The sequence below is a fragment of the Ptiloglossa arizonensis genome, chromosome 8 (assembly GCF_051014685.1).
Source record: "Ptiloglossa arizonensis isolate GNS036 chromosome 8, iyPtiAriz1_principal, whole genome shotgun sequence".
NCBI lineage: Eukaryota > Metazoa > Arthropoda > Insecta > Hymenoptera > Colletidae > Ptiloglossa > Ptiloglossa arizonensis.
The window spans coordinates 15,818,254-15,832,625 of record NC_135055.1 but is presented as its reverse complement, the minus strand read 5'-3'; the positions used below and the strand labels follow the sequence as shown (position 1 = coordinate 15,832,625).

Here is a 14,372-nt window from a genome sequence, read left to right as displayed (position 1 = left end):
TTGAAACTCGAAGAAAAAAAAAAGAAATGAATACTTGCACAGTCACGGGCGTGCTACGATTGTGTTAAACAATAACGCGAATTGTTAATCGATGTGTAAATGTATTTCAGTCCTTTCTCCAAACGCTTCGATTATCATAATTTTGATTTTTCGAACGAAGGTGAACGGTGAAACAATTTTCTTTTCTTTTGAATCGAAATTGACAATGTTTTATCCAGAGAGGAATATATAATGCAAATATCGTCAACCGAGAGTCGTTTGAGATTGTATTTTAGTGCGAAAGTAGACAATTATTGTACGTTTATTGTCGAGAAATATCGAAATGTCACAATGGTTGAAACTCGAAGAAAAAAAAAAAAGAAGCGAATGCTTGAAAAGACGTACACGTTAAATGTTACTTTATACTTCTCAACGTTCGATTATCGTTAAAATTGAAGATTAATTATTACTTATGAAGGCTTAAAAAATATCTTCGAGATGTTACGTCACGGTTGGGATATGGAAAAACCAGTGTAATTAAAAAGATAGAGCGATAAATTCTGAGAGCGTTGTGTACTATATGCGAGACGCGTGTTTTATAATTTGTCTAGAACATTCAACGAGGTTAAATAATATTGTTACGAGGAGGTGGGTGACTAGGAAAATTTCGTCGCGCGCTAATACGAATAAACAAATTGTATCTACGGGTATCTCGAGATAATATTCGTACAGTGTCACGAACCAAGTTGTACTCGAAAAGTTTTATCGTAAGCTAGTGTACAAATAAATGAAACAGATACCTGTATCTGTAAATAATTTTCATGCGGCGATAAATCGGCGCGTTACACAATTTTTTTTTTTTATAACTGGTTCACGACATGCGGCGAATCGTATAAAGTGTGACGAAAAATTGCAATAAAAATAAACGAACGAAGGTTACGATAAATATAATTGTTCGACAAAAGTTCGATAGCAACGTACACATCGATATTGAAATTACTTTCCCCGCTGATTATTTCTTTAATCGCCGAGAGATAGAAAGAGGGGCGTGTCGAAAGATAAAACCACGTTACAATGTATAAAAAAATACTACCATCGTGAGCGCAAGTGTAACAGATTGTGCGACAAAGAAAGAATATTATAAAATATTTCTATAGCGAACGTTGTCGCTCCTTTTACGAGATCTATTACTAATAAATTCGTTGGAAAATAATTTTACTCGTCAAACTTTCTCAAACTTGCTGCAATATAAAAAATCTCGTTATTACTCCTCTTTCGAGATCCGGAATCCCCTACTGATGCAAGCAAAGTGCAGGAGTAAACTTTTTCCCAGAAATAATCGTTTCGTTTCTCAAGTTTCTCTTCGGAGAACTTAGGTAAAATAATTTTACAATATGACATAAAAAATTACTCTCGTCTCGTGGCCTGCCTAGCAGGTGTCATCTGATACCGTACGTAAGAAGATAAGATTACGAAAGGGTGATACGAACCGAGCGAGTTCAAGGGTCTTGTTCAACTTGAGCAATATCAAGACGATATAATCGTCTTCCTTCACATTTTTACCGGCGATAATAACGCACGGACACGCTCTACGTCCCGAAACTCTTCTGTTAATCGCGATTAAGACGGGTTCGCTCGATCGAACGGTTCCTCTTCATTACCAAGTGGCACCACTCTGATCGACGTCCACAAATATCCTGACCTTAACTAACGCTGCTCCGCGGGGTCTGTCTTCGTGCGTTTGACCGCAAGCGTTTCTATTTCTGCCTATGACCGCAAGTGGCATCGTCGCGTCTCCGCGTATACGACCCAAGCGACACTAATTCCATCTGGAACGACAGAAGTCAGGATCGCGGCTGGTTTCGTCGCCGATTTCGACCGCCCGACGTAGCACGAAAGTGAACGGTGCACGCTGCACCGGACCGGTGCACGCTTTCCCTTAAAAGGGTACAATTAGAAAGCAGATCGTTGTTTCGCCGAGATGTCACAGTGCACCGATAAGCAAATCGCTACTGCCTTTCGTTTCGCGACCAAAACTAGGGGAATCGCGCGACCCAATTAGTCGGGGGTTCGATGCCGCGAAGCAATAACTTTAGAAATTTTTTGCGAGAATGCTACATGTGCGATCGATTCGAAATTTTTACTGCGATTGAAGTATGTAATGGGCTATGGAAAACAATTTTTTATGGGTAGATCGGACGAGGGTGGACGAAATGGTATTAGTTTCATTGTATAGGAGAAATGGGGATCAATTGGAGAGTTGGACCATCTTGGTGAAGTGTAGAGTATTTTGGGAAATTTTTTGCGAGAATGCTACAAATGCGATTGATTTGGAATTTTTACTGTGATTGAAGTATATAATAGGCTATGGAAGACAATTTTTTATGAGTAGATCGGACGAGGGTGGACGAAATGGCGTTGATTTCATTGTATAGGAGAAATGGGGATCGATTGGAGAGTTGGACCATCTTGGTGAAGTGTAGAGTATTTTGGGGAATTTTTTGCGAGAATGCTACAAATGCGATTGATTTGGAATTTTTACTGTGATTGAAGTATATAATAGGCTATGGAAGACAATTTTTTATGAGTAGATCGGACGAGGGTGGACGAAATGGCGTTGATTTCATTGTATAGGAGAAATGGGGATCAATTGGAGAGTTGGACCATCTTGGTGAAGTGTAGAGTATTTTGGGGAATTTTTTGCGAGAATGCTACAAGTGCGATCGATTCGGAATTTTTACTGCGATTGAAGTATACAATGGGCTATGGAAGACAATTTTTTATGAGTAGATTGGACGAAAGTAGACAAAATGGCGTCGATTTCATTGCGCGAGTGGCCGGTTTTTTCCAACGATTCGTCCGCGTATGTTCCGGTTTGACCTATTCACCTACAATATCGTGTGAAACTTGAAGTATAGAAACATAAGAACCACGGATGAGTCCACATTCGTACGTTCAAATATATTTTTTTTTTAAATATTAGAAAGGAACTCTTACGTAATGTCTTCGAAAAGAGAATTTACCGTTCGTGAGAACAGTGAAGGTTTTGCCATAATTTTACACCTAAATATTTATTTAACATTTACACTAATATATATAATTTTATATCACTATTTTCAATTGAAATTAAACCTTACTGTTGATTATGACACGCGTTATCGAAACTTAAATCGTCGAGCAAGGGGTTGTCACAGGTGACATGGACTTCAATACTTGTAATTTCTAAGCATTACTCTTGTTAGTAATATTACAAAATAACAAGTACATCAATATTTCACAAATGATCGAATATCTTTACTTTTTACACTATGGACAAATATCAATCTTTAATACTTGTAATTTCTAAGCATTACTCTTGTTAGTAATATTACAAAATAACAAGTACATCAATATTTCACAAACGATCGAATATCTTTACTTATTACACTATGGACAAATATCCTGGACATCCTTAACCCTTTGAGTGCATTTGACCGAGGAAACATGTTTTGTCAAGTGCAAGACGACGAGTCGGAAACAAATCGTCGAATTGAATCTGTTCTGTATGAAAATATTTTTCAGATCGATATGGATCGAAATGATCGTGTATGGAAAACTGGTACGGCGATCAAGGTGTTAATCGGTGGAAAATTTGTTTTCGCGTCGCGTAATTGAAAAGACGCGCTGGAAAACGAGCTGCTGGAAGTTTCACCGACGAGGAAATGTTTGGATAACAGTTTGTACGCTGCTTTTTGCGCTCGTTTGGAACAGATGCGCGAAAGACGCGGCATCTCGTCGAGTCGACGAGAGCTAATCGCGCGAATTTCTTTTTTTTTAACGAACGCAAACCCACAGCCAATGGATCGCAAATTGCGAAACGGAAATTAACCCGTCTTTGATTTATCGCTACTTCGGTTTCTACGGATAAATTCTAACGGTCGTGGAACGGTACTTGGAATTGAGGAAACATAATTCGCGAATTTATTAATTCTTCTGGGGAATCTCTTCTTTTTTTTTCAACGACATTTGGATGAATCGAGACGAATCGAGAAGTAGATTATTGAAAAAGACACGGTACCGTCGAAAGCGAAGCGTTTCAACGAGGTACGTTGTAAATAGTTAACAACGACGAGATTGTAAAATTGAAGTTTGTAAAAATTTTAAGTAGAAGGCGAGTTGTAAAAAGGGAGAAATTTGAATATTTTTTACGGAGTGGACAACGATGAAGAGGTTGCTGAATGTCATTGGAGACCGAAATCAATAAAGCGAAGAAATTAAATACAAATATTTTAAACGTGCGAGACTTTTAATAACGAAGAATTTTCGAAAGAGGACTTTTCAACGAAGAAGTTTGTAACAATAATTTTTGAGAAATAGAATCGAGACTCTTCTGAGAGAAAATATCTTTTCGAACGACCCAGCGAGTATCCAGAAGAGATATTAATCACTCGATTAAGGATAGAGCAGATTGCCTCACCTTTACCTGGTAGGAAAAACTGAACCTCCATACTGTACCAATTGCGATAAAATACTAAGGATAAAACACATGGTAAAAGAATGCCTGGTAGAAACATACCCGAGGAAAATTATCTGCCAACTACTGTGAAAGAGATTATTTAAGCAAGAAAGATATACGAAGTAATTTACGAATGACAAAAATACAATTAAAAAGAAAAATTAACGTTACTGATACCAATCGACCTCAAAAATAACAAAATTAAATATCATTATACAGAACTTGGAACTACTTGTAGTATATTTATCGAATTTATGTAACGTTTTGTAACGAATGGAATAATATTGAAGAAATAATAAGTATTATTAAAAGTGAAAGTTTCGGGTTTTCGTATTTGCAAAATATTAATAATGTGGACTTACGGATCTCGATGACATCAACAAAGTTTAGTATTATCTTTGTTTAAATTTAATATTTCTAGTAATCATCGGATGGCTGGCAACTCCCTTAGTATACGAGTGATGCGAGTCAAACTTCTGCATATAAATATGTATTTCGGGAAAAAATATGTAAAATATTTTTGCTCCTTTTATCAACGTCTGAATGTCTATATTAGGTATCCTCGATACAAGGATTTCAAAGTTTTGACCTTTAATCTTATTCATCTCAATTATACGGCCAGTTACCTACATCCAAGAATAGGATGTTTCGTAACTCTTTAACAGCTTATTGCGTATTGGAGAAGCTTACAGCAATATGGTTCTACGCTGCTTAAAAAATTTTTTCTTTCAACATACCGAAACTACGTATAGTTAATACATAAACGACAAGTAACAACTGTAAAACTCATAGTCGATTTTTCGTTGTACTACTAAATGTAATTTGTTTTATAGTTATATTGTCTGCGTTATTTTTCTTTTCTTTTAAATATTAATTTTACCAATCAAAGTAAAGTACAAAATTAATTTTTGCTCCAAAATAATATACAAAGTAAATTTTTGCTCCAAAATGAACTACAAAGTACTGGTTTACTCCAAAATAATATACAAAGTAAATTTTTACTCCAAAGTGAACTACAAAGTGCTGTTTTACTCCAAAATAATGTACAGAGTAAACTTTTGCTCCAAAGTAAAATACAAAGTAATGTTCTACTCCAAAATAATGTACAGAGTAAACTTTTACTCCAAAATGAACTACAAAGTACTGGTTTACTCCAAAATAATATACAAAGTAAATTTTTGCTCCAAAGTGAAATCTAAAATAATGTTCTACTCCAAAATAATATACAGAGTAAACTTTTACTCCAAAGTGAACTACAAAGTACTGTTTTACTCCAAAATAATGTACAGAGTAAACTTTTACTCCAAAATAATGTACAGAGTAAACTTTTACTCCAAAATGAACTACAAAGTACTGTTTCACTCCAAAATAATATACAAAGTAAATTTCTGCTCCAAAGTAAACTACCAAGTGTAAATTTTTTTTATAACTCGTAAAAACTGAATTAAAAATTATTCGAAAAAAATACACAATGAATTTATTCCCTTCTGATCGTTTCTGAAACCATGAAACCATTAAAATTTTCCACGTAAGATCGAAAACGTGTAAAACAATCCCAATTAGTCGCTCACCCTCCGTAACTCGTTTAAAGTAACACGTATTCCCTCGTTGTCGTTTTCCCGCGCGTATGTTTTGTAACAACGTGTTAAACAATATATTTATCCGCGTACTAGGTTCACCTTGTCGAGATGTTTCCGTTTACGCAAGGTTAACCCTGTACATTTCGCGGAATGGATGAGAGATTCGCATGCAAACTACACGAACACCGTGATCTGGTACGCTCGCCAGCCGTGAGTCCACTCTCAGCTAACGAAGGATCGTATTCTTCATTTTTTCGTGCGCTAATAATTTATCGAGTAATTTGTTAGCCGGTCCAAGCGACTTTAATTACGTCCGAGTAGTAAAACTGAAATTTAGTGGCCGTATACTACGCACGTGGCCCGTACACGATACAACGAGTACAACATCAACGTTCAGGAGCACAATAAAGGCACAAGGTGTCCAAAAGTGAACACGTCGACGATGAACTTAAACGTGTTAAGTGTTATACCGCGAACCGACGACATAACTTTGGAAACTTGGACGTTTCGAACGTGAAATACTCACGCGCACAATATTACTCAATTGTAATATTGTGTTGACATTTCCGAAAAATTAAACGCGTTAATAATATTACTAATTTTCGTATTTGAACGAAAAAGAAAGAAAAAAAGAAAGAAAACTATTCGTTATTTAGTTTACTTAATTAACCTACAACGTACAAATAATTCAGAAATAATTCCCCTTTATAGATTTCGAATCAAGTAATTTACTCGATTATTACGTATTCCATATACATATCGTATCGTATACTCTCAAAAATAAAGAGTAACCTCTATCGCTGTTATTAATTTTCTTTCCATACCCCAACCCTCCGTTGCACAATACAACCGATTGGAAATCGAATAATAGAATATAACCACTTGCTCAATAATAATTATAAACGTTAAATAACTCAGAAATAGTTTCATTCCATAAATTTGGAAAAATAGAAACCAAAAATCATCCAGCAGAGATTTAACAACGTTTTCAAGCCAATCGTCGCGTATTCCATACACTCTATCCTACACTCGCAAAGGTAAAGGGATATTTTTTTTTTTTTTGCAGAACCTTAATGAAAACCAGACACGGAAGAATATTTCCAACCCTTGTTGATACGTTGCAAGGAAAAGGGGGAAAGGTTTAAGATATTGCTCGGCGAAATGTGACGTTGAATTATGCCAAGGTATTATCGTACTCGATCAAGCTGAATTCCATTTAAAGCCCGTTGAATTCGCAATGGCAAGTCAGTCGTTTAGGTAGACCAAAGTGGTTCTACCTTTCGCTTAACCTTTTCTTCATTCGCGTTACTTTCACATACGATCACCGACCCCCGATGTCGGTGACAAAACGTTATTCTATTTAAAGATCAGTCCGGTTATCGATGTCGACGGGCAACTGTATCGAAGAATGCTTGCGCGTGGGCGGCTGGAAAAAAAAGTTATTAACGCAAGAACAAAGTGACGGCAACAAAGCTGATCGAATGCCAACGCAATGTACCGATCACTCCTTAAAAACGACAATTGGTAAATACCAAGAAGGGAGCGAGAGAGCCGCGGTTCGAAACCGTAGGAGAACGATACTTGTCGATTGCTAATCGTTCCTCGAGTTTATTAGAATATTTATCATTTTGGTGAAAAATGTACCAGTGAAGTTTCCAAGGATCGGTTAAACGTACGAAGTGTATTTGTAACAGTGAAAATCTGTTTGGTTCTTTATTTTTTTTTATTTTTTGAAATCTTTGCGAAGAATTTTGCGTTCTCCATTTTCTAATTGAATATTGTACGAGATTAGATGTTTTCACATGTTTCCACTTGTGGAAGTTTATTATCAAATTTACTCGTCGAGCCACGAGTTTTTGCAATAGTTCTCCCTAGGTACTTTTCAACCTAATTAATCGTTTTAAGAATTTTATTGCTCTTAGTCGTGCAACGAAATATATACAGGAGGTGAATATTTATTATTTTTTTTATTTAGAATCACATCGGGAGAGAAATTGTCGTGTCAACCATCGGTTTTTAATATTGAAATCGTCAAGATCGGAATTTTAGAATCGTGAAAAATTAAGACGTTATTGTATCGATAAAATAAATTAGGTAGCTCTAAGCAACTGACGAATAAAATTGTATCCACTCCCAGCTGCTTCATCGTTTGAAAAAAAAAGAAACAAAAATATTTTCTTCATTATATACTTTCAATTCAATATAATGAATTATTCGTACTTGGAAAATTCTTACAACTTGGCAAAACATGAATAAACGTACGTGTAAAGTTTCAAAATGGTAGGTTGAACTGTCGTCCGAGGAAAAAAGTTTAATTAATGGTGTTAAATATTAACACTAACCAACAGTGAACACATTACTATTTGTATCACATCACACATATACCTTCGAAAGTAGATGGAAAAACTGCAAATTAATTTACGAGTATCGTTACTCGTCTATTTTGACAATTGTCCACGAATACTGTAGACAAAGACACGGTTAATAAATAAAGAATAATTTTAAAAAGAAGTTTGAAACAAGTCAAATTGACTCCTTTGGTAATCAAGGTATTCCTTAATACGTGTCTCAGAAAAATCGATGATTGACAAAAAATGAGGAACTTATAAAATTGATTAGGTGTATAGATTAGAAAAAAAGTCATAAAATCTTTTGAAAATACGCTATGGAATTTAAATTAAATTTAAAGAAATCAGTGATTTCGACTGTCTAGTGAATCTAGTGTTAATCGTGTCGCTAAATCGCTCGTTACCGTATGCATGCGTACAATTATAGTACACAGGCGAGGAATACCGAAGAAGCTTTCACTAGAAGATGTTGTCGGCTTCCGGTAGCACAGTGACACTTTTTAGTGGGACGTTCCAATTGAATTCATAATACCTGAGAGCGAATGTGTCGAGTTTCCGGTATGCGATAGCCACCGCGAATTTTAAACGAACGCGAGCAACGCGTCGTTAAACTTTTCGTGTTTTCGACGATCAACGTGTACAAGCAACGTTCGGAACAATTTTTAACAAGTTTCGAACCACCTAGGAGGCTTCATTTCTCATATTTCAAGATACGAACGAAAAATATGCAAATTTACCCGAATATTGCAAAACACTAGCAATTTTTTCCAATTCTTCGAAACGTCTTACGATATACGCGAAAGAAACAAACACGGGGAATAATAACCATATAGAACAAATGTAACGGTTATTAGATTCGAGTAATTACACCTTTTGGAGTCAATGATACATCACCGAAACGATGATAACGTTTTAAACAAAATTACCATCACATTCTCCAATCGTCGTTTTCTCCACCGAACAAGCAACTCAGTGTAACGATTATTCTCCAACGAATAAAATTTTCAAAATTTCCGACACGGTGGGGAAAATTTTTCCACCCACCGTTATCGCTCGGTGGGGTGTACGTCGTTAACATTTGAATAAAAATGATACCGCGCCGAGTGTGTTGCGTAATCTGTACGTTTGCGTCAACGTGGCAGCCGAGTTAATTAATTCGGAGGAGTTGTAACGTTTCGCGCGTACCGCGCTATGCGCGAAAATGATTAAAAGTCGATACCGTATACGCGCGGTATGACGCGTTAAGTAATCATTCGTGGTAGCAGCTGCTGTCCAAACACGCTAAATAAATACATTCTCCTCGAGTACAACTTCTTTAAACGTTTCGCGGGAAAATGGAACCGGAGTGCGTTCCAAAATATACGGGAAAGTTCATCGGAACGTATCGTGAGAAATCGTTACGTTTAATTAACTATTTAAAAAAAATACATTCTCCTCGAGTAAAATTTCTCCAACCCTTTGCACTCGAAGCTTTTTCGCTACTGGAAGCCAGCAACTCGACGAAATCCTTCAAATCGTGTAATTAATTTAAAACGAAACATTTCCATTTAAACATTTCGTATACATATATTTACGTATCTTTACAAGAAAGAAGTAATTGAATTTTAATTTCGATTTCGAACCACGATCGGTTTTCCAAATTGGAGAAAGTGCACCGAATTAAACGGCGATCGAGGATCGCCTCTCGAGTGGAAAGGGTTGAAACGTTTCGCGAGAAAATGGGACCAGAGTTCGTACCAAAATATAGGGAAAAGTTCATCGGAACGTATCGTGAGAAATCGCTACGATTAATTAACCGTCGCGCGCGTGGTCGTATCGAGTAAACAGCTCGTCGGTGGCGTACAATAAAATCAGTATTATTAATTAACATTGTTAATTACGCAAACAAGGATGGCTCGAATACGCCGGTCGCTTGTACGCTCCCGTGTGCACGCGATTACATTTTAATTTCTTAATGAGAATCGCGGCAACGTAATAGATTTATGGATCTCACGCACAACGTTTCGCGAATGAAATCAGCTGGCTGAATACCAGCGCGCGTTCATTGCATATTCATCGCGACGATTCAAGCGACTCGCGTGCTATCGTTTTCGAATTCGAGCACGAATGAAATTTTCAACGACGTTTCCTTGGATCGGGATCGTCCACGTCGCGCGGAACACGCTCCGAGATCCGTTTGTTTATTAATTCACGGTCGAACAGCTGCTCGCGACGAAAGTGTTCGTTAAATTGGAAATGTTCGAACGTGTCGAGTACTCGTTTCGAGAATCGTTAATAAGTAGAATCGTACAATAGTTGGACACGATTCCGATTGTTTCTAATCGCTAGTCGAACGACGATTAAACGTAAAAGAGCCGAGTGAACGATAATTGTAAATAGAATCTCAGTTTGGAGTAGTGCAATTAAATCAATTGGCGTTCGATCAAGTTTGATCTGCCAATTCTATTCCCATACGGCCACCGACAAAAGTAACAAATGGGCGTCTAAAAATAAATAATAATTGTAAGAAAATTTTAAACTGTCCCGACAAACTCGCTTCGAGAGTTTATCGAAAAAAACCGATTGGCACGGTTCACGCATCCTCGAAAACGTACGATTAATTTTAGAGCGATTCTTGAGCGAGTGAAAATACATTGGGTTGCTCGGAAAGTGATTTCGTTCTCCAAAATGGAGAATATATAATTTCGTGAAATGTTTATCAGCTCTAAAAAAAATCGTGTTTCATTTTCACCAAAAAGAAACACTTCCGTACAACCTAATGGAATATTAAATGGATAATATAAGCGAGGTTGGAGAACAAGTTCCAAGTTGCAAAGAACGTTGGTTGGATTCTAGTAATTTTTCTTCAGTCGTCTCAAGTCCTTGAGACTTCATTTTCATTTCAGTTTCATTTTCACGAAAAAATAACGAAACGACTCTCCGAACGAGCGAATATAAATCCGTACGGTTTCGAAGGAATTCGCGAATCGTGAGATCGAAAGTGTTTGGTATTTGACGAGAGTCATGGCAACAGCACGGCGGCACACGTTCCTCGATGCGTCATCCTTTCCAACGAAAGAAAGAAACAGTATGAGAGATAAATATACCGTTGGTAACACTCGTTCGGTTTGGACACACACCGAACTCGACCTTCCTGGTACTTCAGGTAAACAAGTGAAACTATACGTCTGACTGTTAAACTCGCTCGAGGACACGAGGCTGCGTGACGATTATTACACTTGTGCGTAAATGATACATATTCGAGAGAAGTATCGAAAATTCCTCGTCAACGTTTCCTTGATTATTTTTGCAAACGACGTATCATCGACAAAGAGATCTGGATTACAAGTAAACATGGTAGAAACGAAACAGAGGGACAGCTGTCGAGTAATTTTTACTCGTTCATAAATTGAACGAAGGCTGAGTAAAACTCCCGATAAATAATCGGTATTTCCCTGGTCGTTTTACATTGGTAATTCACCAGCTTGGATACAATGTTTCCCCAAAGTCGTTTCAACGTACATTCGAAGCGAATAAAATACAGTAACGATGTGAAAGTAACGTAACGAGAGAAACGAAATTAACGAGACCGTAAGCGTAGTGACCTTCGATCGATCCAAGGTCGAGGAAAAGCGGAAGTTACCTACAGAGGTGAGAACCAAGGCCTGTTTAAATTGTTTCCGCTCTGCTGGGATCTGGAACCCTTCGAAGGTCGTTGCGCAATGACACAACTTGCTTCCTTTTTGCATGGTCGTCAACGCGAATACACGGGCGGTTGATAAAGAAAAAAATATATATAAAATGATAATCGATGTGGCCTCGAGATGAACAAGGAATAAATTTTCTCTCTCTCTCGACTAATACGAGATTCTTAATTATTATGGAAACGATTGAATCGTGCGAGGTTCCCGGTTTCTTTTATCGTTCATCTCGCGATACCCTGTGTACTACTGTCCGAAGTCCAAGCGTTTCAACTTGGACAAATATCTACGGAATGTTTTCGAACAATTGAAAAGTTCACGACGGTGATGATTAATAATTGAACGATATCGCGGAAGGAAAAGAAAAAAAAAAGAAAAAAATGTTATTATTCGCCGTCGAGTCACTTCAAGAATAGATACCGACGAGCGCGGATCGGGGACACGAGCCGTGATTTTTCAAGGAAAAGGTTATCGCGTACATTGTACCGATAATAACTACTGTTCCACACGATCGTCGTGTTTCGAATCATATTCGGTGTTCGTTCGGTTCAGTTGTGCCCGGTGTACTCTACCACGGTCAACGCTCACAACAAATACGACTTTCTCACGCACGTTATTATGATTCTGAATTTCAAACGACGATGACAATTTGTACGGCTACCGATCGGTCGACCATCGAACGAAAATACGTTCGTTGCTCGCCGGATTCGATTCGCGAACTGTGATTCGCCAATACTCGAGGGTCCGCGAACTCTCGGAAGATAACGGAAAACAATCACGAATTGGTTTCATTTGTTATCGAAACGTACGACGATAAATATTCTTTGGTCGATAGTAACGAAAAAAAAAAAGTTTCTATTTAATCTTTCGGAAGTAACGATCGTTAGATTCAATTTCTATTTATCCAGTTCTTTTGTATCATTTTACGGATATATCTTTGTACTGTAACACAATTCATATTTGTATTTCATTTGGATTATTTCATTATTAAATAGTGTTCAACTGCCTTACTGACATATGAAACATTTTTAAACGATATATATTAATTAAAAATATATATATATATATATTTTTATATACATTTATATATATATTTTTTTTTATATATACATTTATATATATATATATATATATATACACATATTTCTATATACGTATATATACATATATATACACATTTTTTTTAATTAATAATTTATCGAGTTGTTCGGAAAGCCACTTCGTTTTTTCTTTCTAGAAATTAAAACACAATTTTCTCAGAGTGTACAAGCATTTTATTAAATTATACACTCTCCAATATTGGAAAACAAAATGACTTCCCAAATAACTCAATAATTCTACTCTACAAAATCCGTTAAAATTTCTCCTCATCGTATGTAGATCCGCCGGAATACGATGTTTGAGAGACACTGCTGTAAATAATTACGCGCGAAAGGTTATTTCATTTACACGTCGAAGTACACGTCCGGCGAGAGTCGAGGCAAAAAAAAAATCAGACCGAACGTACGTACAACCTTGCGATGAGATAATATCGAAAGATGGTAGAAATTTCGCGGTATTTGCAACGATCGGTAATTTTAGCGTAAGAAAAAAAAAAGAACCCGACGTACGTGGAAAGGGAGATTATTTTTCGTGGTGCGTTGTTTGTCCGGTTAGAGGGAAGTTATCGAGAAAATGGTTCGCGGTGTCGTAAATACGCGATACTAGCTCGGCGTGTCCGAACGCGGGGACACGTAACTTCAACGATAACCGTTTCACCGGGTTTCTTCGCGTTATCGTCAACGGCGCCCCTTGGTAATTTATACGATGCTGGTGTCTTAAAATTCTCCAGCGTACGTAATCGTCGGTGCGGTGTTTTATCGGTGTGCGAGCACCGTGAGCGTTTCGGTATCGATAGAGAGAACAATGTCGCGTCCTACGCGATCCGCGTCTCGTCTCAGGCGTGTCGACCAATCGATACTCCGTGCCGTTGCTCCGGAAGTGATCCTTCGGTTTCGAGACGGGCGGTTCGAGGTGACGTCATTTCGAGGAAATTACGATCGGGAGAAGCCCAGACCGTTGCCGTGGGTTTGCATAATGGGCGCGCGGAAGCGTTGAAAAAAGAAAGAAAAAAAAAAAAAAAAAAAATGTTAAGGAAGGAATCACGCTCGGTAGTCTCGTAATATTCTCGCGTTGTTCTCCCATCGACTCGTATCGCATAGAAATCGAGAGTCGCATGTCGCGCCAGCTAGACCGTTGAACGCGGTATCGACCTCGCGAAGCACGTTTCTTTTGCGCGAAGCTGCGCGAA

At 37.5% G+C, this 14,372-nt stretch overlaps 1 protein-coding gene across 1 annotated transcript in view; it reads right to left on the bottom strand.

The window, feature by feature from the left end:
* Window positions 1-14,372, bottom strand: part of LOC143150182 (terminal nucleotidyltransferase 5C) — a 201,829-nt gene that overhangs the window by 186,407 nt on the left and 1,050 nt on the right. The gene's annotated exons all lie outside the window — the stretch shown is intronic.